Raw genomic sequence first — 23,579 nt, 5'->3', positions numbered from 1 at the left:
ACCTCTTGAAGCTCATCAAGAGAATGCCAAGAGTGTGCAAAGCAGTAATCAAAGCAAAAGGTGGCTACTTTGAAGAACCTAGAATATGACATATTTTCAGTTGTTTCACACTTGTTTGTTATGTATATAATTCCACATGTGTTAATTCATAGTTTTGATGCCTTCATAGTCATGAAAATAAAGAAAATTCTTTGAATGAGAAGGTGTGTCCAAACTTTTGGTCTGTAATGTACATTGCTTAAATAAAACTGATACTCTGCCTAGATATTACCACCATACATAGCCTAAATAATGTTGCCATCCAATACCCAAAAATTACTGTCATACAGTATTTGAAGTAATGCAATATACTGCCCTCATAAAACTGCCATATACTGTACTTCCAACGTGATACTGATACGTAAACGATGACCACGCCCCTTTTCATTCACCTCATCTACTGGTGTAAATTACAGGCAAATATAGTATGTGCCTTCATTTCTGGCTTCCTGCACCATAAAAGTGGCACAAATGCGATAATCATGATTCAATTCTTTTCCATTTTCAATATCTCTTGTTGCTGTCAGTGGATGCAAACATTGATTAATGGCATCCAGAGGTTCACACCTCATCCTGCTCCTGTAGCGGTCACACACAGAGATAGAGGACTCGTTAGGGCACCTGCACACGTTGCGGAATATCAGCGTTTTTTTCCATGCGGAAAAACTGCAGCGTAGTACAGTACCAGCAACGTGTATGAGATTCCACAAATTGTGGATTGTTTCCGTGCAGAAATTGACCTGCATTGCGGTTTTCAAAATTAATAGCATATCAATCATGTTTGCGGTTTTAGGTGAGGATTTCAGCCTTTTCCCATGAAGGGTGAGATCTGCGGCAAAACCGCATCAAATCCGCACCAAAAACTGCTGTTAGAAGTTACAGATTTGGGTGCGGATATGCTGCAGAAACACAGAGAAATCCGCACGTAAATTTGTAAAGATCTTATGTGCGTTCACTCGCACTCCCGCGCAGGTACCATTACAGCGTATCCTGTAACAAGCCCAGCAGCTGTGTAAGTGGGGCTTGGTCAGGACGGGTTTTCAGCAAGAATGTTCTAAAACACTGACAGCAAGCAGAGATCTTGAAACCGCACAACAATTGAACCACAAAGTTGTTTTTGGTACAAAGTTGCAAAATGTGGCGAATTAATTGGCCATAAAGCGCCCTTTTTGCACACAGATTAGTGATTTTAGGCCAATCTTTGCGTGCGTTTCGCACTATGTTAACGAGGTGCCCGTTGGATTTCTCAAGTACAACTTTTTAAAAAGCAGCAAATCCCCCCTAACCAAATTTAACAAATAAACTGTGTGGTTTGATACATTTGGCACAAATTACAGCAACGCAGACTCAATCAAAACTGAGTTGGATATTTCCCATTGTGGAGAGTGAACGATACGAGAAGTGTTGATTGCGGCTGGGAAACTGGCAGGCACGGTGGAGCGGCGCCAGTTTGGATCAGCATTGCTGAGTGAATCCTGACAGGGAGCAGCTGGGGGAATCACGAGGGACCCCCACTCACTTGCAGTGATCCCCCAAACACCAGGCAGGAACATATTGTATCTGAAAAACAAGAAAAGTCACAAACAACAGACGAGAACAGAAGACGCTTGTTACAAAATAACAGAACAAAACCAGCGCCGCCATTGTATCCAGATTGTGACGGAGCTAAAGTCACCGCGCAGCTGTCACCGCACGCTTCAACATATTGATCGCTTGGAAGCCGAGCCGCTGCCAGAAAAAGTTTCTCTGATTTTTGGAGAGTGCGTGCAATGATAATCGCGCGGTGCCGACATATGCTCGGCGCTGTACACACAGTGCCTCGGTTATGTCACCCCCTGTGTCTGCTGCTGTCGCCGGGTCACCTCCCTGGTTCCAGGCTCTAGGGCAAATCCACTGGAATTAGGAAACATTGTAAAGGCTATGCCATCAAGGGGTTAACCACCAGGGTAGAAGGCAGCTGCAAAGGGGCCCAGCGGGTTTAGGGCCACATGAAGCAGGTAGTGATCAGGAAGGACCCAAGGGCAATGGCCGTGATAACCATAATGATTCCAGTCCTTAGACGAAATAAGCCCCTATATTTTATGGAGCCGTGGTGGGGGTTTTGCAGTGATTTTGGAGAACACAGCCATGTGCATTCGAGTTTATCTGGCACGTGTCCCCAATCTAAACTCTCAGGATTTAGCCTGGTGATAAGTCTATTGAAATAAACAGGCGTCTCACCTATTTATTTATTTTATGCACTTATATAGCGCTACTATATTCCGCAGCGCATTACAGACATTAGCATCACTTGCTGTCCCCGGGAGCTCACAATCTAAGTTCCCTATCAGTGTGTCTGTGGAGTGTGGGAGGAGAACCTGGAGGAAAGCCACGCAAACACGGGGAGAACATACAAACTCCATGCAGATGTCATCATTGGTCAGATCTAAACCCAGGACCCCAGCGCTGCAAGGCACCATAGCTAACGACTGAGCCACCACTAACCACTGAGCCAGCGCTAACCACTGAGCCAGCGCTAACCACTGAGCCACTGCTAACCACTGAGCCACCGCTAACCACTGAGCCACCACTAACCACTGAGCCACCGCTAACCACTGAGCCACCACTAACCACTGAGCCACCACTAACCACTGAGCCACCGCTAACGACTGAGCCACCACTAACCACTGAGCCAGCGCTAACCACTGAGTCACCACTAACCACTGAGCCACCGCTAACCACTGAGTCACCGCTAACCACTGAGCCAGCGCTAACCACTGAGCCACCGCTAACCACTGAGCCACCGCTAACCACTGAGTCACCGCTAACCACTGAGCCAGTGCTAACCACTGAGCCACCACTAAGCCACCGCTAACCACTGAGCCACCGCTAACCACTGAGCCACCGCTAACCACTGAGTCACCACTAACGACTGAGCCAGCGCTAACCACTGAGCCACCACTAACCACTGAGCCACCGCTAACCACTGAGCCACCGCTAACCACTGAGCCAGCGCTAACCACTGAGTCACCACTAACCACTGAGCCAGCGCTAACCACTGAGCCACCACTAACCACTGAGCCACCGCTAACCACTGAGCCACCGCTAACCACTGAGTCACCACTTACCACTGAGCCACCGCTAACCACTGAGCCACCGCTAACCACTGAGCCACCGCTAACCACTGAGCCACCACTAACCACTGAGCCACCGCTACCCACTGAGCCACCACTAACCACTGAGCCACCACTAACCTCTGAGCCACCACTAACCACTGAGCCACCACTAACCACTGAGCCACCACTAACCACTGAGCCACCTCTAACCACTGAGCCACCGCTACCCACTGAGCCACCGCTAACCACTGAGCCACCACTAACCTCTGAGCCACCACTAACCACTGAGCCACCACTAACCACTGAGCCACCACTAACCACTGAGCCACCGTGCTGTAAATGTGCACGATTATGGGGCAACCGAAGCCAGATATTGAATAATAGATGGTTATAAACTCACAGCATCACCCCACTACCCCCAAAAATCCAGACTATTCACTGGCAGCAGTAGGACCTGATAATAAATGGGTCGTCCCTTGTCAGTAGGTTGTGTCTGGTACTGCAGCTCAGCTCTGTTAAAGTTAATGGGGCTGCAGTACCTGACACAACTTGTGGACCGAGGTGGCGCTGTTTCTGCAAGGAAGGTGCCATGGTTTTCTAATCCTTTAAGAGTGAACGCCTTAGGTTGAGGCCTTTAGGATTTACTTTGCCCTGGTCATGTCTGTGAATACCTAACTAAAAATACCGCATCGGACATTTCTGTATTATTACCTTGTTGCTCCTCTTGGCTGTTTTCAGTTTGCAGGTGAGATAACGAATTGTCGATCGGCTCTGCTTCCAACTTTGTTGTTTTAGGACAGGGATGCCCATCCTGCGGCCCTCCAGCTGTTCCAAAGCTACAACTCCCAGTATGCTTAGACAGCCTACAGCTATTATGGCATGCCGAGAGTTGTAGTTTTGCAACAGCTGGAGGGCCACAGGTTGAGCATCCCTGACTTAGGCCTCATGCACACGACCGTAGGAGGCTCGTGCCCATATTGCGGCCCGGCCGCGTACGCACTGTATCACATATCTGGACCCATTGAATGGGTCCGCGATCCGGGAGATATGGTGCGGTGTGGAACGGAGGCACAGATGGGAAGCTAAAGGAAGTACTACAGAGTGCTTCAGTGGGTTTTATGTCTGTGCCTCTACATGCAAAAGTGAATGAATCCACGTCCACAGATAGCGGGCACGTGGTCGGTGCCTGTGCATTGTGCACTGCAATTTGCGGACCGCAGCAAGGTCGACACACAGTTGTGTGCATGAGGCCTTAGGAGGATGCACTGCAATGTGCAAGGTGCCTCAATTATTTACACCATTGCACTATTTTGGAGAATATTCCAAATTCTCTCTGGAGGACCCGATCCATGCATCCCTTACACAACCTAAACGGTGTAATACTTCACTTCACCTGTGGTGGCGCTGCTGTGAAATTGAACCCTTGCAGCCAGGTTCCTCCATAGATCACAGACTTTAAAGAGCACTAGTCAGCAGAATCAACCCTGTTAATCCAGGCATACTTCCAGGTAGGGTTGATTCTGCTGATTAAAACAATACTTGTCTTGAAAAAAAAATCAGTTGTGACATTCCCAAGAAAAAAAATCTTCTATTCTTTATGCAATTGAGGACTTCAGTGCCACAGGTGTGGCCAGCACTGGAAATCTGAGTGAATAGGCCCCGCGCCTCGGTGCACTGAAGCCCTCAAGTGCACCGAGGCGCGGGAACACTGCAACTGATTTCTGCCAGACAGGTATCATTTTAATCGGCAGCATTAACCCTACCAGCAAGGGCGTAACTACCATAGCGGCAGACTATGCGACTGCTATGGGGCCCAAGGCAAGAGGGGGGCCCAGTCTTAGTTGGGATTATTTCCTCTTCTGCTGGAGGTGAAAACTTGGTCAGGATTCTATCCTCTAAAGCAGGCATCCTCAACCTGCGGCCCTCCAGCTGTTGCAAAACTACAACTCCCAGCATGCCCAAACAGCCTACAGGTATCAGCTTACAGCAGGGCATTGTGGGAGTTGTAGTTTTACAACAGCTGGAGGGCCGCAGTTTGAGGACGCCTGCTCTAAAGGAACAACTTTTAGCAAATGAAGCAGTGGAAAAAATGGCCCAAGGGCTATTAAAAGGTTTGAGGCAGAAACTTCTGTCCTGTGTGGGGGGCCTGGTTTGATCCTTGCTATGGGGCCCTTACTTCTCTATGGCAGTATGCTGGTTTAATAGGGTTGATCCTGCTGAGGAGATCCATAGAGAGGTACGGACAGACGTCTTCACAGGACTTTCCTTTCGGTGACTTATTAACCTTCCTGCTGCTGGCTGCCAGATTTCCTCTCTAAATGTGCAGATCCCGACCAGAGAGAAGCCGGAGAATAAAGTCCATCTGGTTCTGGATGAAAGTTAATCTAATCAGGTACTTTCCAGATGAAAGTTCACTCGTCCTCTCATCGTCCCGGCTCCAGCCATGGAAATCCCCTTTTTTTCCCTGTGAATTCTCCCTCGCTCTGTATTCTGCTCCCGCCCGACAATCTACCCTCTGTGAGTCATGCCGCGCTGCAGACTATGTTTACAAACAGCCGGTCCTGGGTGGTATCACCCTCACCCTCCCTCCAGTGACCCCCGACACACACAGGACCCACAAAAGGAAGTCAAGTCACTAAATGATTCATTTTTATTTCCTGCAAAATCTTAAAGGGGTTGTTCCAAAAGTTTAACGCATCACCAAAGCACAAAATGTAAATAAGAATTGACTGACAGCAAGCAGAGATAGGGAGAAATGACAAACATTAAGTCTATTAGAAATTTGCTAATCTGATTATTAGAGGGAGTCTGTCAGCAGTTCTGACTATGGCAAACTGATGACAGCACTAGGTAGGGGCTTTATCATCAGGAGTTGTGTTAATATGAAGTTTTATTCTGCCAAGCTCTGCTCCTGAAAAAGTGTCTATAATGGAGCGGCTTCCCAGCCCCTCCCCTCTGCTCTGAGTGACAGCTGTAGCATCCAACCAGAATACCAGTACAGCTGTCACTCAGAGCAGAGGGGAGGGGCTGGGAAGCAGCTCCATTATAGACACTTGCAGGAGCAGAGCTTGGCAGAATAAAACTTCATAATCACACTACTCCTGATGGCAAAAGCTCCACAATAGGTATGTCTCTCCTGCTCTCCCCTACCTAGTACTGTCAGCAGTTTAGGATGGTCAAAACTTGTAACAGATTCCCTTGAATCATAATTTACTTACAGGGGGGGTCTCAAGAATGAAACAGCATATATTCACAGGATAAGGCAGGGGTGAGCAACCTTTGGCACCCAGCTGTGGTGAAACTACAACTCCCAGCATGCACACTTGCTTGGCTGTTCTCAGAACTGCCAAAGTATTGAATAGAGCATGCTGGGAGTTGTAGTTTCAAAACAGCTGGAGTGCCAGAGGTTGCTGATTCCTGCGATAGGGAATAAGAGTCTCATTGGTGGGTGTCCTGTTTCCCCCCCCATTTTAAAAGGAGGGGTAACACAATTTTTGCAAATGGCAGGGACTCTATTAAAATAATAAAAAGAAGTTATTCTGGCCATACTGAACCCACTTTGCTCTAGTACTTCTGCTCCACCACGGCAGCCATGATGACACGTTTTGTGGCTGCAGCAGTGGCAGCACTTGAACGCTGCAGCTGATCACAGCCTTAGGGCTCATGCACACAAAACTTATTTTCTTTCCGTGTCCGTTCCGTTTTTTGTGCGGACCATATGCGGAACCATTCATTTCAATGGGTCCGCAAAAAAACGGAAGTTTCTCTGTGTGCATTCCGCTTCCGTATGTCCATATTTACGTTCTGCAAAAAAATAGAACATGTCCTATTATTGTTCGCATTACGGACAAGGATAGGACTGTTCTATCAGGGTCCAGCTGTTCTGTTCCACAAAATACGGAATACACATGGACGCCATCCGTATTTTTTGCGGACTGCAAAATACATATGGTCATGTGCATGAGCCCTTAGTGGTAAATGGCACAAGACTGCTGAGGTCAGTAATTGGCTGCAGCAGCCACATGCAGTATACAGGCTTGTTACCACTGCCATCATGAGATGAAAGCCTGGATCGGAGGGGGCAGAAATAAATTCCCTACCTTTGTACAATTTTTAGAAAAGTAATGAACCAATGATGAGAAATCTGCCAGGCACAGTACAGAGGCACAGTACGGAGGCACAGTACGGAGGCACAGTACGGAGGCACAGTATGGAGGCACAGTATGGAGGCACAGTACAGAGGCACAGTACAGAGGCACAGTACGGAGGCACAGTATGGAGGCACAGTGCCACTACGTGTGATACATGTGCAGGACCCTCCTACTCCACAGGTTAGGACACGACAAGGGGTGAGGAAGGTGTCAGAATGGGGGGTCGAGGCAGCTGCTCGGCGTGTGAATGGTTGGCACGTTCTTCCCTCTGCAGCCGGGTGAATCAGCACATTGTCGGGGACTGCAGCTGAGTCACACATAACTGGAATAGTGCTGCTCCCCACGCAGAATTCCCAGCACCAGCCCTCAGGGGGCCACATTACCTGCACCAAGGCCTGACATCTGATGCACGACTGCTAAAGACATGTATTTATTGGTGTTAATGAAGGGGAAAGCAGATATGGAGAGCGGCGGCGGTGACTCAGATCATCATAGGCGAAAGGAAAGGAGATCCCAGAGGATTTAACCCTTCAGTGTTTGCACCCTAATTACACCACTGGAAAATGAAAAGAGAACACCTAGAAAACCTAATGGAACCAATCTGAGATTGACAAAGTATAAACTGCTAGTGGTGCTTGGTCACTGATCACACAACCCAGGTGGTGCCCCTTTATTTTGGATTCTGCAGCAGGATATATGTGAAGGCAGGGCTACATAGGTGGCATCTCTGCAATGGTAGCGGTCATACAGATGCTGGATATCCTCCTCTGGTGGTGGTCATACAGATGCTCAAAATCCTCCTCTGGTGGTGGTCATACAGATGCTGGATATCCTCCTGTGGTAGCAGTCATACAGATGCTGGATATCCTCCTGTGGTGGTGGTCATACAGATGCTGGATATCCTCCTGTGGTAGCAGTCATACAGATGCTGGATATCCTCCTGTGGTAGGGGTCATACAGATGCTGGATAGCCCCCTGTGGTAGCAGTCATACAGATGCTGGATATCCTCCTCTGGTGGTGGTCATACAGATGCTGGATATCCTCCTGTGGTAGCAGTCATACAGATGCTGGATAGCCCCCTGTGGTCGTTCCAAGCTCTTTCAACTTCGAGCTGTAGTTCAAACAACCTGTTTGATGGCTGCTATTCATGGGAGATCCATTGCCTCATTCAGTCCCAGACATTCCCAATGGGGGAGAGATCTGGTTATGGATCTGGCTAGTGGAGATGCTGGAGACGCCGTCATCCGTTATCTAACGGAGTCAGAAAAAGGCAGTAGAACTGGTTCCCTGATGTCCTGGACATACCAGAGGCTGGTCAATGTTCCCTCCACTAAGACCAGATGAGGCTGGCCATTGTAGCTAATGGTGCCCCAGACCATCATACTTGGTGTTGGTCCAATGTGTCTCTTCACTATGCATAATGGGAATATGTTCCCTCAAGGCTCCTGACAACTCTGATATGGCCATCAATGACAAACAATAATGTTCAGTGAAAAGGTTCTGCCTTGGTACTGATGGTGGCGGTATCTGAATAATACTACCCCATATATAAAAGAATATACCTACTGTATTACTCCTGCTAAGTACACAATTAAAACTACTACAATTCTACCCACTATGTACAAGAATATAACTACTATAATACTGCCTCCTATGTACAAGAATATAACTACTATAATACTGCTCCTATATACAAGAATATAACCACTATAATACTGCCTCCTATGTACAAGAATATAACTACTATAATACTGCCTCCTATGTACAAGAATATAACTACTATAATACTGCGCCTATGTACAAGAATATAACTACTATAATACTGCTCCTATGTACAAGAATATAACTACCATAATACTACTCCTATGTACAAGAATATAACTACTATAATACTGCTCCTATGTACAAGAATATAACTACTATAATACTGCCTCCTATTTACAAGAACATAACTACTATAATACTGCTCCTATATACAAGAAAATAACTACTATAATACTGCTCCTATGTACAAGAATATAACTACTATAATACTGCCTCCTATGTACAAGAATATAACTACTATAATACTGCTCCTATATACAAGAATATAACCACTATAATACTGCCTCCTATGTACAAGAATATAACTACTATAATACTGCCTCCTATGTACAAGAATATAACTACTATAATACTGCGCCTATGTACAAGAATATAACTACTATAATACTGCTCCTATGTACAAGAATATAACTACCATAATACTACTCCTATGTACAAGAATATAACTACTATAATACTGCTCCTATGTACAAGAATATAACTACTATAATACTGCCTCCTATTTACAAGAACATAACTACTATAATACTGCTCCTATATACAAGAAAATAACTACTATAATACTGCTCCTATGTACAAGAATATAACTACTATAATACTGCCTCCTATGTACAAGAATATAACTACTATAATACTGCTACTATGTACAAGAACACAACTACTATAATACTGCTCCTATGTACAAGAATATAACTACTATAATACTACATCCTATGTACAAGAATATAACTACTATAATACTGCTCCTATGTACAAGAATATAACTACTATAATGCTGCTCATATGTAGAAGCATATAACTACTATAATGCTGCCTCTTATGTACAAGAATATAACTACTATAATACTGTCTACGTACAGGAATATAACTACTATAATACTGCCTCCTATGTACAAAAATATAACTACTATAATACTGCTCCTATGTGCAAGAATATAACTACTATAATACTGCTCCTATGTACAAGAATATAACTGCTATAATACTGCCCCTATGTACAACAATATAACTACTATAATACTACCTCCTATGTACAAGAATATAAATACTATAATACTGCCCCCTATTTACAAGAATATAACTACTATAATACTGCTCATATGTACAAGAATATAACTACTATAATACTGCCTCCTATGTACAAGAATATAACTACTATAATACTGCCTCCTATGTACCAGAGTATAACTAGTACTATAATACTGCTCCTAAGTACAAGAAGAAAACTACTATAATTCTGTTCCTATGTACAAGAATATAACTACTATAATACTGCCTCCTATTTACATGAATATAACTACTATAATACTGCATCCTATGTAAAATAATATAACTACTATAATACTGCTCCTATATACAAGAATATAACTACTATAATACTGCCTCCTATGTACAAGAATATAACTACTATAATACTGCCTCCTATGTACAAGAATATAACTACTATAATACTGCCTCATAAGTACAAGAACATAACTACTATAATACTGCCTCTATGTACAAGAATATAACTACTATAATACTGCCTCCTATGTACAAGAATATAACTACTATAATGCTGCTCATATGTAGAAGCATATAACTACTATAATGCTGCCTCTTATGTACAAGAATATAACTACTATAATACTGCCCACGTACAGGAATAAAACTACTATAATACTGCCTCCTATGTACAAGAATGTAACTACTATAATACTGCTCCTATGTACAAGAATATAACTACTATAATACTGCTCCTATGTACAAGAATATAACTACTATAATACTGCTCCTATGTACCAGAATATAACTAGTACTATAATACAGCTCCTATGTACCAGAATATAACTAGTACTATAATACTGCTCCTAAGTACAAGAAGAAAACTACTATAATTCTGTTCCTATGTACAAGAATATAACTACTATAATACTGCCTCCTATTTACATGAATATAACTACTATAATACTGCCCCTATGTACAAGAACATAACTACTATAATACTGCCCCTATGTAAGAGAATATAACTACTATAATACTGCCCCTATGTACAAGAACATAACTACTATAATACTGCCCCTATGTAAGAGAATATAACTACTATAATACTGCCTCCTAGCTGTGAGGACGTGTGTCAGTAGCTCTCCTGAGGCTTTGGATGTCTGGAGAAAGCCCAGGGCGGGGCCACTCTGGGTGGGGATGCTCCCCAAGCAAGGCCCAGGCTCCAAGGCCTATTCTGGGAGATAATTCCCAGACTTCTCACACCATGGATAATTATCCAAAAGTTTCTTTGGAAGGAAGGAATGTTCCGAGTGTTGCCAGTCCCAGTGCAGCAGGAAGCAAAGATGAAAAGAAAATGTTGGAAGTAAAGAAGGAGACATCGCTGAGTAAGAGCATGGCTGCAGGTGTGCAATCCACCCCACCCGCAGGCAGACAGAGGAGAACTTCCCTGGAGAAGCAGACCATGCAGGAGAACCTGCAACAGCCTGTCCTGATACGGTCTGACCGCACACGCTACGGGAGTGGGAACAGCGCAAAAGTCACCAACACGACAGATGAGACCAGAGGGAATACTGAAGGAAGGCTTCATGGGGCCACAAGTGCAGTCACTGGGAAGAACCAGGGGCCCAGTCCCCAATCTGGAGATAGCGACCTCGCAGCAGTGACCACGGCTGCACTAGGTCCAGTGCAAGGACCAAGCAGAGGGACGCCTGTAAGGAGCCATTCTGTGAGTACACAACCCCCCAATACTCAGCGTGCACCAGAACTATGTCTGGCCGAGTGGATCCCAGCTCTGGTCAAGAGGCTAGAAACATTAAAAAGAACAAAACTACAGCTGCAGAAACAGATAGATTGTGTCTATAAGCTAAAGGCAGCAAACCCCAACAATCAGGTTGTCCATGACAAGAAGCTGAGCTCCCTCGCCGTGCAGCTCGCTGAGACTGTGCAGGACATGGAGGCTGTACTGGAGCAGATGGGACCAGTCGCTGAATCCTTCAGGAACCAGCAAAGACTTGAGGGACATGGGGGAAGACCTGCGCCAGAACCATCTCCATCTAAACCCAAGTCTCCAACCTGTCCAGATGACACCCAGCAGGCCTGTGCAAGACCAGTCCTCAGACCAGCCAGCTTCCCTTTTGAGAAAGGGAATTTGTACAAAGAAGTGGGAGAAAGTGTCCAGCAACAGCAAAGACCTGCAGAGACTCCTCAAAAGGTACCACAAGTCCCAGCAGTTTGTGATGTGAAGCAGGACTATGGACTCTCGCCTGAAGGTAACTCTGCAGTAGCAGTGCAGTCACCACAAGCCCTGGGGGGCAGTAGAGAGCAGCAGGACTGTGGACTCTCACCTGAAGGTAACTCTGCAGTAGCAGTGCAGTCACCACAAGCCCTGGGGGGCAGTAGAGAGCAGCAGGACTGTGGACTCTCGCCTGAAGGCAGCAGTGCAGCAGAGAGCTCACAGGTCATGGCTCAGCAGGACTGTCGGGGCTCTGTAGAGCAGGATCATACTGCTAGTGACTGCACTGATATGACTGTATGTGATGTTACTGATGATGTTTCTGCAGAGGGGGGCGCTTCACAGTGTGTGTGGGATTTGGGGTCATCTCTAGAGTCAGGTCCACCATTAGATCAGCCTTCAGAGGCTTGTGACCCGCAGAGTATTATGGATGATGGTGGGGAGGGGGCTGTACAGTCTGATGCACAGCACTTCCCCCCTTTAGTTACACCAGGAGTGTCAGACCCCCATAGTGCAGGCGGTCAGCAGCCACCACAGCGCCCCCAAGTACAGCAGGAGGGTGGAACTGGTGGTGTCTCCTCTGGTAATGCCTGGAGCCGTGGGTCACCATCCTTCAGGTCTAATGTAAACTATACAGGTCAGGCTTTTAAGAGGAGGAACGTGGTCCGGTTCAGGCATAGAGGGGCCAAGGAGGAGTTGCCTGACAGGAGGTTTGTGGTCCGTGAACTTCTGTGCCACCAAATGGGTTTCCTGCCATCTAACATCCTGGCAGTGATAAACCTTCCTGACAGGCAGGGGTATGACGTCAGTTTTAAACTCATGTCTGACCTGGACCGCTTCTGGGCTCATTTCGCCCGGGTGAGAGATGCTGATGGCTGGAATAAGTTCAGCCTCATCCCCATCTCTAGACCAGACACAGCAAATGTCACCATAATATTCTGGAACGAGTCAGTACCACACCAGGATATTGTTGTGTGGCTAAAAAGACACTGTGACCTAATGTCAGATCTGACCAAGACTAGGGACGAGGATGGCATATGGACTGGGGGGTGGAAGGTCCTGGTAAAGTTACGGCAGGTTAACAACATCACCCAACATCTGCCCAACTCATTCTTTATTGGCCGGGAGAAAGGGGTATGCTTCTATGCGGGTCAGCCTAGAAAATGTTTTAAATGCGGAAAGGCCGGTCATATTGCGAGTGTGTGCACCCTGGTAAAATGTAATTTATGCGGGGAGATCGGCCATGTCAGCGCCACCTGCCAGAACATCCGGTGCAACCTCTGTGGTAGGATCGGTCACTCGCACAGGGACTGTCCAGACGCCTGGCATAATGTTTGTAAGGACTTCCCTGATGAGGACTTGCTGGAAGTGGCAGATGACCTAGAGGAGGAGACGCTGTTGTCAGGGTCAGCAGTGACACCGCCCGAGCCTCAGCACAACATGGGTGACAATATGGGTGACATAGTGTCTGACCAGTCCCAGCCAGGAGCCACTGAGGGGAACGGGGAGGTCACTGAGCAGGTTGTGGGCACGTCGTCTTCTGCCTCTGCATCAATAAATCCGCAGAAGAAACGGAAGAAGGACAAAACCAGCCGTAAGCCTGAGGGGGAATGGACCACTGTCCAAAAACCTTCTAAAAAGAAAGTAGACCCCGGGTCAGGTGTCATGACTATCACAAATAGGTACGGTGTCCTATCTGAGTCAGACGCTGAGGAAGAGATGGAGAGAGAGTTAAAGAGGGTGGTAGATGAATTTAATGAGGACCAAGAGGGCGATCCCCCCACAAAAAGGAAACCCCCGCGAGCTAAACGTCTGTCCGAATCAGACATGGAGACAGGTGGTCGGCAGGTGGGCTCAGACTCAGATCTATGATGATGGGGGGAATATCTCTGCTTCTTGTACTTTGCTTTGCTTTGATGGCTGACTTTACCCTTAAAGTGTTCTCCAGTAATGTGAACAGTGTCAGAGTGAGGAGGACCAGGCATGCGGTTTATGAACATCTAAGGTCTCTTGATGCTGATGTCTTTTTCTTACAAGAGACACGTTTGAATACTTTAGGACTCTTACGGGAAGCCGAGCGTGAATGGCGGTCTGGTCCATCCTTTTGGTCACTGGCTGTAGAACCAAGTGCCGGGGTCTCTATCCTCTTTAACACCAATGATGTAACTATACATAGGTTGACAGAGGTATTGATGGGAAGGTGCCTAATTCTGGAAGTTACTATTCGGGGTAGGAGGCTCCGTCTTATAAATATCTATGGTTCGCAGACAGTGACTGAAAGGGTTAACCTTTATAATGAAGTGAAGCCATATCTCTTCACATCTATCCCTGTCATCATGGCTGGAGATTTTAATGCCACCAGGACATCTTGTGACAGGACCTCTAATAGGCCTCTTACCAGAGACTCCAAGGTCTTAAACGGAATTATTCAACAGGCCGGGTTGTCAGATGTGTTTGTGCAGGGTGGTCGGAAACCAAAATTTACTTATTTTTGTGGTGAAAGAAGAAGTCGGATAGATTTAGCTCTGGTGAGTCCTACAGAGACCATTGGTGAGAAAGATGAGAAGATCGTCCCTTATTCAGACCATCTGGCCTTATATTTCTGTTTGGGTGTCACAAAGTGTTCTGGGACAGGTAGAGGGTTATGGAGACTTAATTCCAGTATATTAGAAGACCCTTCGGTTCAGAGTCATGTTCACTCTCTTATACAGAGTCAGCTAGAGAGAGTGGACTTTTATGACAATATGGCCGACTGGTGGGAGGATGTCAAGGATGAGATCAGATCCCTCTTAAAGAGACTGTCAGTTATAAAGGGGAAGAGTAAGTATGGCCAGTATCTCAAGCTGCGGAAAGAATTGGAGTCACTATATTCGGCGGGAGGGGATGACCAACAAAGGATAGACCGGCTGAAATCTGAGATAAGGCAGTATCAGTACAGCAGGTACACCTCCCTGGTTCTTGAACGGGATTATGGGACTTTAGGGTCTCCTGATCCCTTTGAGAATTGCCGGGAGCGAGTGGCAAATAAATCTGTCACCGGTCTCACTGACCCCCAGGGTGTTTTGCAAGAATCTCGGGAGGGTATCCTGGGGGTGGTGAGATCTTACTATGCTGACTTGTTTCAGAGGAAGGTTTTGGATAGAGACAAGATGACCCAATTCTTGGAGGCAACTCCGCTCCCTGATACTAATGATTTGGACTTTTCTCCTTTGACAGCAGATTTGACGGTGGCGGAGGTTAAAGAGGCAATTGATAAGTTACATCTGAAGAAGGCACCAGGTCCAGATGGGATAACAGCAGAATTCTATAGGACATTCAGAGACCTCTTGGCCCCAATCCTCGTGGATGTATATACAAATTGTCTAGAAAGTCACCTGATGCCTCCATCCATGAGAGTGTCCTCGCTGATTCTGCTGTCCAAAGGTAAAGAGCCGAGTGACATCAAGAACTGGAGGCCGATTGCCCTCTTGAATGTCGACAGAAAGATTCTGGCAAAAATTCTGTTTTCTAGATTAGTTTGTCTGTCCTCAGCACTGTTGTCAGGCTGTCAGTTTGGCACAGTAAAAGGGCGGAACATCTCTGGAGCAGTCCTCTCGATAAGGGAGATGTTTGAGAGATGTAAATCCCTGAGGTGTGGGAGATATGTTGTGAGTCTTGACCAGGCTAAAGCCTTTGACAGAGTAGATCATGAGTATCTATGGGCCACTTTGTCAAAGTACGGTATTCCGGGGCAATTCATCGATTGGCTGAAGACTCTGTATTGCGAGGCTGAGAGCTTTCCTCTGGTCAATGGTTGGCAGGGTGATACCTTCAGGGTTGAGGCAGGGGTGAGACAGGGTTGCCCACTGAGTCCGCTGCTGTATGTATTTGCCTTAGACCCATTCTTGAGGTCACTGCAGGAGTGTGGTTTTCAGGGGGTGCCAGTCCCCCATTGCCTGCCCCTGAGTGTTGTTGCCTATGCGGATGATGTGACTGTGGTGATATCTGAGCCTCGTGAGGTGGAGATGTTGTCTACGGCCATCAGAAGTTACTCGGAGGCCTCAGGGTCTCTGGTCAACCTTGAGAAGAGTCAAGCTCTCTGGATATCAGACAGTGATCCAGACTTTGATCTGCCACAATTTGTGAGAGCCTCCACCTATATTAAAATCCTAGGGGTCAAATTTGGGAGGAATGATAACGCCAAACTAAATTGGGAAGAGAAGTTGGAAGCCGGAAATGCAAAGGTTCAGCGATGGAAGAACTGGAGGCTGACCTATAGAGAAAGGGTTAAAATGTTGAAGACTTACCTGGTCCCTGTCTTCTTGTATGTCTCTGTCGTTTTTCCTTTGCCGGAATCTTTCTCCGCTAGGCTCTTTAGCCTGTTCTTCCAACTGTTGTGGGGGAACAGGTTGAACCTGATAAAAAGAGGGATCACCTACCTACAGAGAAGAGAGGGTGGGTTGGATATGTTGAATCCAAGGGTGTTCTTTGACTCCATGTTTCTAAAAGTTAATTTTGGTTGCCTGGACTCAGAGAACAGCTTCCTGTGGGTGAATAGTATCAGGGACTGGATAATGCCTTTTGCAGAGTCTTGGGTGCGAGGCGGCAGTCTCAAGAGGGGTCGATGGACGAGTGACTACCTCCCCCAGTACCTGGACTATGGGCTGAAGTGTGTGAGAAGGTGGAAGATAGAGAAGTCCTACATTGAGGGTAAGCCAAGGAAAGATCTATACGTGAGGGTCTGTAGGGCTTTCTTTTGTTCTCCACTTGTCTTGAGGGATTGTGTGACTAGCACTTTACAAGAAAGTCTGAAGCTCCTCAATGGGAAACGACTCCCCGCCAAATTATTTGACATAGCTTGGTTGTCATTACATGGAAAGCTATTTGTTAGGGGTAACCTGAAATTTTTAAGTGTTTCAGATAGGAACTGTCCTCTCGGTTGTCAGCAGGAGGAGACGATGGAGCACTTAATATCTGACTGCAGGGGTGGGAGGAGAATATGGGAAGAAGTGTCACAAAAGCTAAACATCCCATTACTGCAGTCCCTGACTTATCCTGAAATAATCTATGCTGTTCCATCCAGAAATAGGAATGTAGACAGGGGGACAATGTACCTGATCATATCTGTCATAAAATACTACCATTGGCACATGAGAACCCGCGTGTCTATACACAATGAGCCATTCCACCACACCACAGCCGTAAGCCAAATAATGTCTGAGCTCCAGTGGGTTAAGTCATTAGAGATACGGAGTAACCCGAATAATAGGAAATTATGGAGAAATGTGTCTTTGGTTTAAAACAGAAAATATGATGTTATTTTGTGTGTTTTTTTCTCTTCTTTTTCCTCCCCAGCAAATGTGGACTTTCTAAGTTTAATATGATTCTATAGTCATTTTAGTTGAGTAGTCATTGTGTGTACAATGCCTGTTATTTTTTGTTTTTGTAAGAATGTATTTTAATTGTATTTTTTTTGTTTGTTTTCACAATAAAAATTGCCTCCTATGTACAAGAATATAACTACTATAATGCTGCTCATATGTAGAAGCATATAACTACTATAATGCTGCCTCTTATGTACAAGAATATAACTACTATACTGCTCCTATGTACAAGAATATAACTACTATAATACTACCTCCTATGTACAAGAATATAAATACTATAATACTGCCTCCTATTTACAAGAATATAACTACTATAATACTGCTCATATGTACAAGAATATAACTACTATAATACTGCCTCCTATGTACAAGAATATAACTACTATAATACTGCCTCCTATGTACCAGAGTATAACTAGTACTATAATACTGCTCCTAAGTACAAGAAGGAAACTACTATAATTCTGTTCCTATGTACAAGAATATAACTACTATAATACTGCCTCCTATTTACATGAATATAACTACTATAATACTGCATCCTATGTAAAATAATATAACTACTATAATACTGCTCCTATATACAAGAATATAACTACTATAATACTGCCTCCTATGTACAAGAATATAACTACTATAATACTGCCTCCTATGTACAAGAATATAACTACTATAATACTGCCTCATAAGTACAAGAACATAACTACTATAATACTGCCCCTATGTACAAGAATATAACTACTATAATACTGCCTCATAAGTACAAGAACATAACTACTATAATACTGCCTCTATGTACAAGAATATAACTACTATAATACTGCCTCCTATGTATAAGAATATAACTACTATAATGCTGCTCATATGTAGAAGCATATAACTAGTATAATGCTGCCTCTTATGTACAAGAATATAACTACTATAATACTGCCTCCTATGTACAAGAATGTAACTACTATAATACTGCTCCTATGTACAAGAATATAACTACTATAATACTGCTCCACGTACAGGAATATAACTACTATAATACTGCCTCCTATGTACAAGAATGTAACTACTATAATACTGCTCCTATGTACAAGAATATAACTACTATAATACTGCTCCTATGTACAAGAATATAACTACTATAATACTGCTCCTATGTACCAGAATATAACTAGTACTATAATACAGCTCCTATGTACCAGAATATAACTAGTACTATAATACTGCTCCTAAGTACAAGAAGAAAACTACTATAATTCTGTTCCTATGTACAAGAATATAACTACTATAATACTGCCTCCTATGTACAATAATATAACTACTATAATACTGCTCCTATGTAAAAGAATATAACTACTATAATACTGCTCCTATGTACAAGAATATAACTACTATAAGACTGCCTCCTATTTACATGAATATAACTACTATAATACTGCCCCTATGTACAAGAACATAACTACTATAATACTGCCCCTATGTAAGAGAATATAACTACTATAATACTGCCTCCTATGTACAAGAATATAACTACTATAATGCTGCTCATATGTAGAAGCATATAACTACTATAATGCTGCCTCTTATGTACAAGAATATAACTACTATACTGCTCCTATGTACAAGAATATAACTACTATAATACTGCTCCTATGTACAAGAATATAACTACTATAATACTGCCTCCTATGTTCAAGAATATAACTACTATAATACTACTTCCTATGTACAAGAATATAAATACTATAATACTGCCTCCTATTTACAAGAATATAACTACTATAATACTGCTCCTATGTACAAGAATATAACTACTATAATACTGCTCCTATGTACAAGAATATAACTACTATAATACTGCTTCAATATACAAGAATATAACTACTATAATACTGCTCCTACGTACAAGAATATAACTACTATAATACTGCTCCTATGTACAAGAATATAACTACTATAATACTGCTCCTATGTATAAGAATATAACTACTATAATACTGCTCCTATGTACAAGATTATAACTACTATAATACGGCTCCTATGTACAAGAATATAACTACTATAATACTGCTCCTATGTACAAGAATATAACTACTATAATACTGCCTCCTATGTACAAGAATATAACTACTATAATACTGCCTCCTATGTACAAGAATATAACTACTATAATACTGCTCCTATGTACAAGAATATATCTACTATAATACTGCTCCTATGTACAAGAATATAACTACTATAATACTGCCTCCTATGTACAAGAATATAACTACTATAATACTGCCTCCTATGTACAAGAATATAACTACTATAATACTGTCTCCTATATACAAGAATATAACTACTACAATACTGCTCCTATGTACAAGAATACAACTACTATAATACTGCCCCTATGTACAAGAATATAACTACTATAATACTACCTCCTATGTACAAGAATATAACTACTATAATACTGTCTCCTATATACAAGAATATAACTACTATAATACTGCTCCTATGTACAAGAATATAACTACTATAATACTGCTCCTATGTACAAGAATATAACTACTATAATACTGCTCCTATGTACAAGAATATAACTACTATAATACTGCCCCTATGTACAAGAATATAACTACTATAATACTACCTCCTATGTACAAGAATATAACTACTATAATACTGCTCCTATGTACAAGAATATAACTACTATAATACTGCTCCTATGTACAAGAATACAACTACTATAATACTGCCCCTATGTACAAGAATATAACTACTATAATACTACCTCCTATGTACAAGAATATAACTACTATAATACTGCTTCTATGTACAAGAATATAACTACTATAATATTGAGATCCATGGCCCCCTCCCCCATTTTGTTCAGAAATATCTCCCCCACCTGTTATTGCTACGTTTGTATCTTTTTCTGCGTTGCCGCGGTGACGTCTTTGTCTCATTTCCAAAATAAGCAGAACTCCAGGTTTGATGTTGGTTTTCACTTAGAAAATTGAATAAACAGGTTCTCCTAATTAGATTACTATAATCTGTCTTTGGAGGCGGCTTCAGTCCAAGCGCAGGCGAATAACTTGGGGAAGGTTTTTATATTTTACTTTTTCAGATTTATGAGGTTTGGCCGTCGGCCCGCTCTTGGACTGAACAACATGTCGCCCCGGCCAAATCTGTAAAATCCTTGCCCTGAACTAGCAGAGCTGTGTCCGTTTTATAGCGCAGCGTGATTTTACTACGAGAAGGACCGCTCTGCCCTCCCTGTAAAATATTCATGGGGCGTATATGGTGAGCGATTAAGAGGCAGAACGTGTAATCAATACTGGACTTGATTATCTGCCATAAAATGCCATCAGGCTGCTCTTAAGAACCTGCCCGGGATCGGCAGGATATCTGCTTTCATGTGTAATCGCACTCGCTGATGCTCTGCTAACATTAGTGGCTGGTGTCAGAGTACCGAGCATGTGAAATCGTATCGCACACTGGAGACAATGGACGTGAACTTCTCAAGTGCAAAACTGGGACCAGTGCACACTGGTGAAGAATGTTTGCTGTAGGGGTTGCAGAAGGTACAGTTACGATGCCTATTGGCACCATTAGAGGACACATGGTGGTTGTATTGGGGCCCGTAAGAGTAACTGTAGGGAAGCAGAGGGAGCTGTCCCCTGCCACATTCATAGACACTTGTGTTATAAATGCACTTTGTAGGTGGGGGTTCCGTTTTTAATTTTGCATGGTATGTATCTGCCAGGGCCAAAGTGCGTGAAACTATCTCTAAAAAGACTGCAGGCAAGCGCCATCGGGCCAGTACAGGAGGCCCAGGTAGGGGTCTGTCAGCTGTCACCTTCTGTCCAGAGTTCACAACTTTCTTTATATTAAAGGAACAGGCCTTACTTAAAGGGGCATTCCGGTATCAACTGTTCATTAATAAAAAGTCATACATTTTTACCGGCTTACTTTCCATATCAGTTCCTCACCATATTCAAGATCTCTGCTTACTGTCATATAATAGGAACTGCTATGCGTTAGACAGGCAAGTGCACGGTTTGTTACAATTGTCAGAGCTGCGTCTTGTAACGAGCCCTCACCTGTGTGTCCATCACCTGCCTAGAAATGAGCTATAGGGCTCATGCCCACAAATGCGGCCCGTGCACGTGTCGCGTAGTGCTATTTTCAGTCTGCAATGCACGGGCACCGGCTATAAGCCCGTCATTTGCGGATGCAGACCCATTCACTTGAATGGTTCCGCGATCCACAAGGTTCAGTCCGCACCGTAAAAATATAGAACATTCTATTTTTTTGCAGTGCGGAAGCATGGAGTGAAATCCCACGGAAGCGGTTCATAGTGCTTCTGTGGGCTTCCGCTCCACACCGTTCTGTATGTTGTGGACGGGTCCGCGATATGGAGTGCACATGGCTGGTGCGGACCCGGACGCAATACTGACACGAGCCGCACACGTTGTGCATGATCCCTTATGCACTGATTAAGTAAACAAAAGGGTCGGGTCCTATTTAATAACAGCAAGCAGAGATCTTGAAATCATTCTACAAAGAGCTGATCAACAGGGGAGCCCCCCCCCCCCATCCCCGCAGTGCACTGTTTAGTCAATCTGCACTGTTAATGGTCGCACGACCATCAACAATGCAGACCAATGAAACAGTGCGGCCTCATTAGTTTAACAAGAATCAGCCGTGGCCCATAAACAGTCGCAGCACAGCCACGTTCCCGCACGACGCGACCGCTCCAACTGGTCGCACCTTGAAAACAGGACTTTTTCAAAAATTGTTACAAAACTGTGCAGGGCTCCTTTAAGATGTACAGCCCATAATTAATGAATAAACAAATGAAGCAGAATAAATTAATTTACCCTGGGAATAGTGGAGGGATTCTGCGCGGTCAGGATCATTAGGCGTACCATTACAGGTGTTAAGTTTACACTTTGTTTTCATTACCAGCGTTTTATAGGTTATTCCCGCGGCCGACAGCTGGGAACAATAACGGGGCCACATTCTCTGTTTTTCTTTTCTTTTAATATGACGCAGGAAATGTATCTTAATGTTTTTCTTCCACGCAGTTTAGTGAATTCCAGACATCTGTAATCCGCGCCCGAACACATCTGTATTATTACGGGCAGATATAACGTGACGAGGCTGCTTCTCTCCTATCTCTGCCTGATACATTGCGGGAACTGACCATAAAGTCTGCATCAGATTTCTGGCAGAATAAAAAGGTACAAATTTTGGCGCACGCTATTTTTTGTGCAAAAATTTTCAATGTTTTATGATTTTTATGCCAAGTGGGCGTGGTTGAGTATTATACGGCGATTATATTAACTGCAAGTCACAAAAAAAAGCCGCAATCTTACTCCATACAAATATATATAAATATAAACAATGATTTATTGAGGTGCCAAATTTATCAAGCAACCATTAGTTGCGGTCCCCAATGCACGTGCACCGTCTGCGTGGCCAGTGCTGATGGATGCAGACCCATTCAACTTGAACGAGTCCGTGATCCGTCCACACCTCAAAAAAATAGAGCATGCTGTATTTTTTTGCGGTGCGGAGGCACAGACCGAAATGCCACGGAAAATGCCCCCACACTGTATCTTCTGGTATATGGGTCCGCATCCGTGAAACGGTGCACACATGGCCGGTGCGTGTATATTGCGGACCCCCCAATACGGGCACGGCCACAATGTAGCGCAGCCTCTTCATGCTCCATATTTCTGATGCTGTACCACAGGTAGCCTATACACCTTAAAGGGTATGGGCACCGTTAGTTTATTTTTTTTATTTTTGTTAATTTGCTTCCTAAATGCAAAATTAAGTAACTTTATAAATCCTATTAGATCACTGCTTCTGTTTCTGATATCTCTCTCTGCTCTCCCC

This window comes from Bufo bufo, chromosome 9 (assembly GCF_905171765.1).
Source record: "Bufo bufo chromosome 9, aBufBuf1.1, whole genome shotgun sequence".
Taxonomy (NCBI): Eukaryota; Metazoa; Chordata; class Amphibia; order Anura; family Bufonidae; genus Bufo; species Bufo bufo.
The sequence above is the reverse complement of the archived record's forward strand: the minus strand, read 5'-3'. Positions refer to the sequence as shown.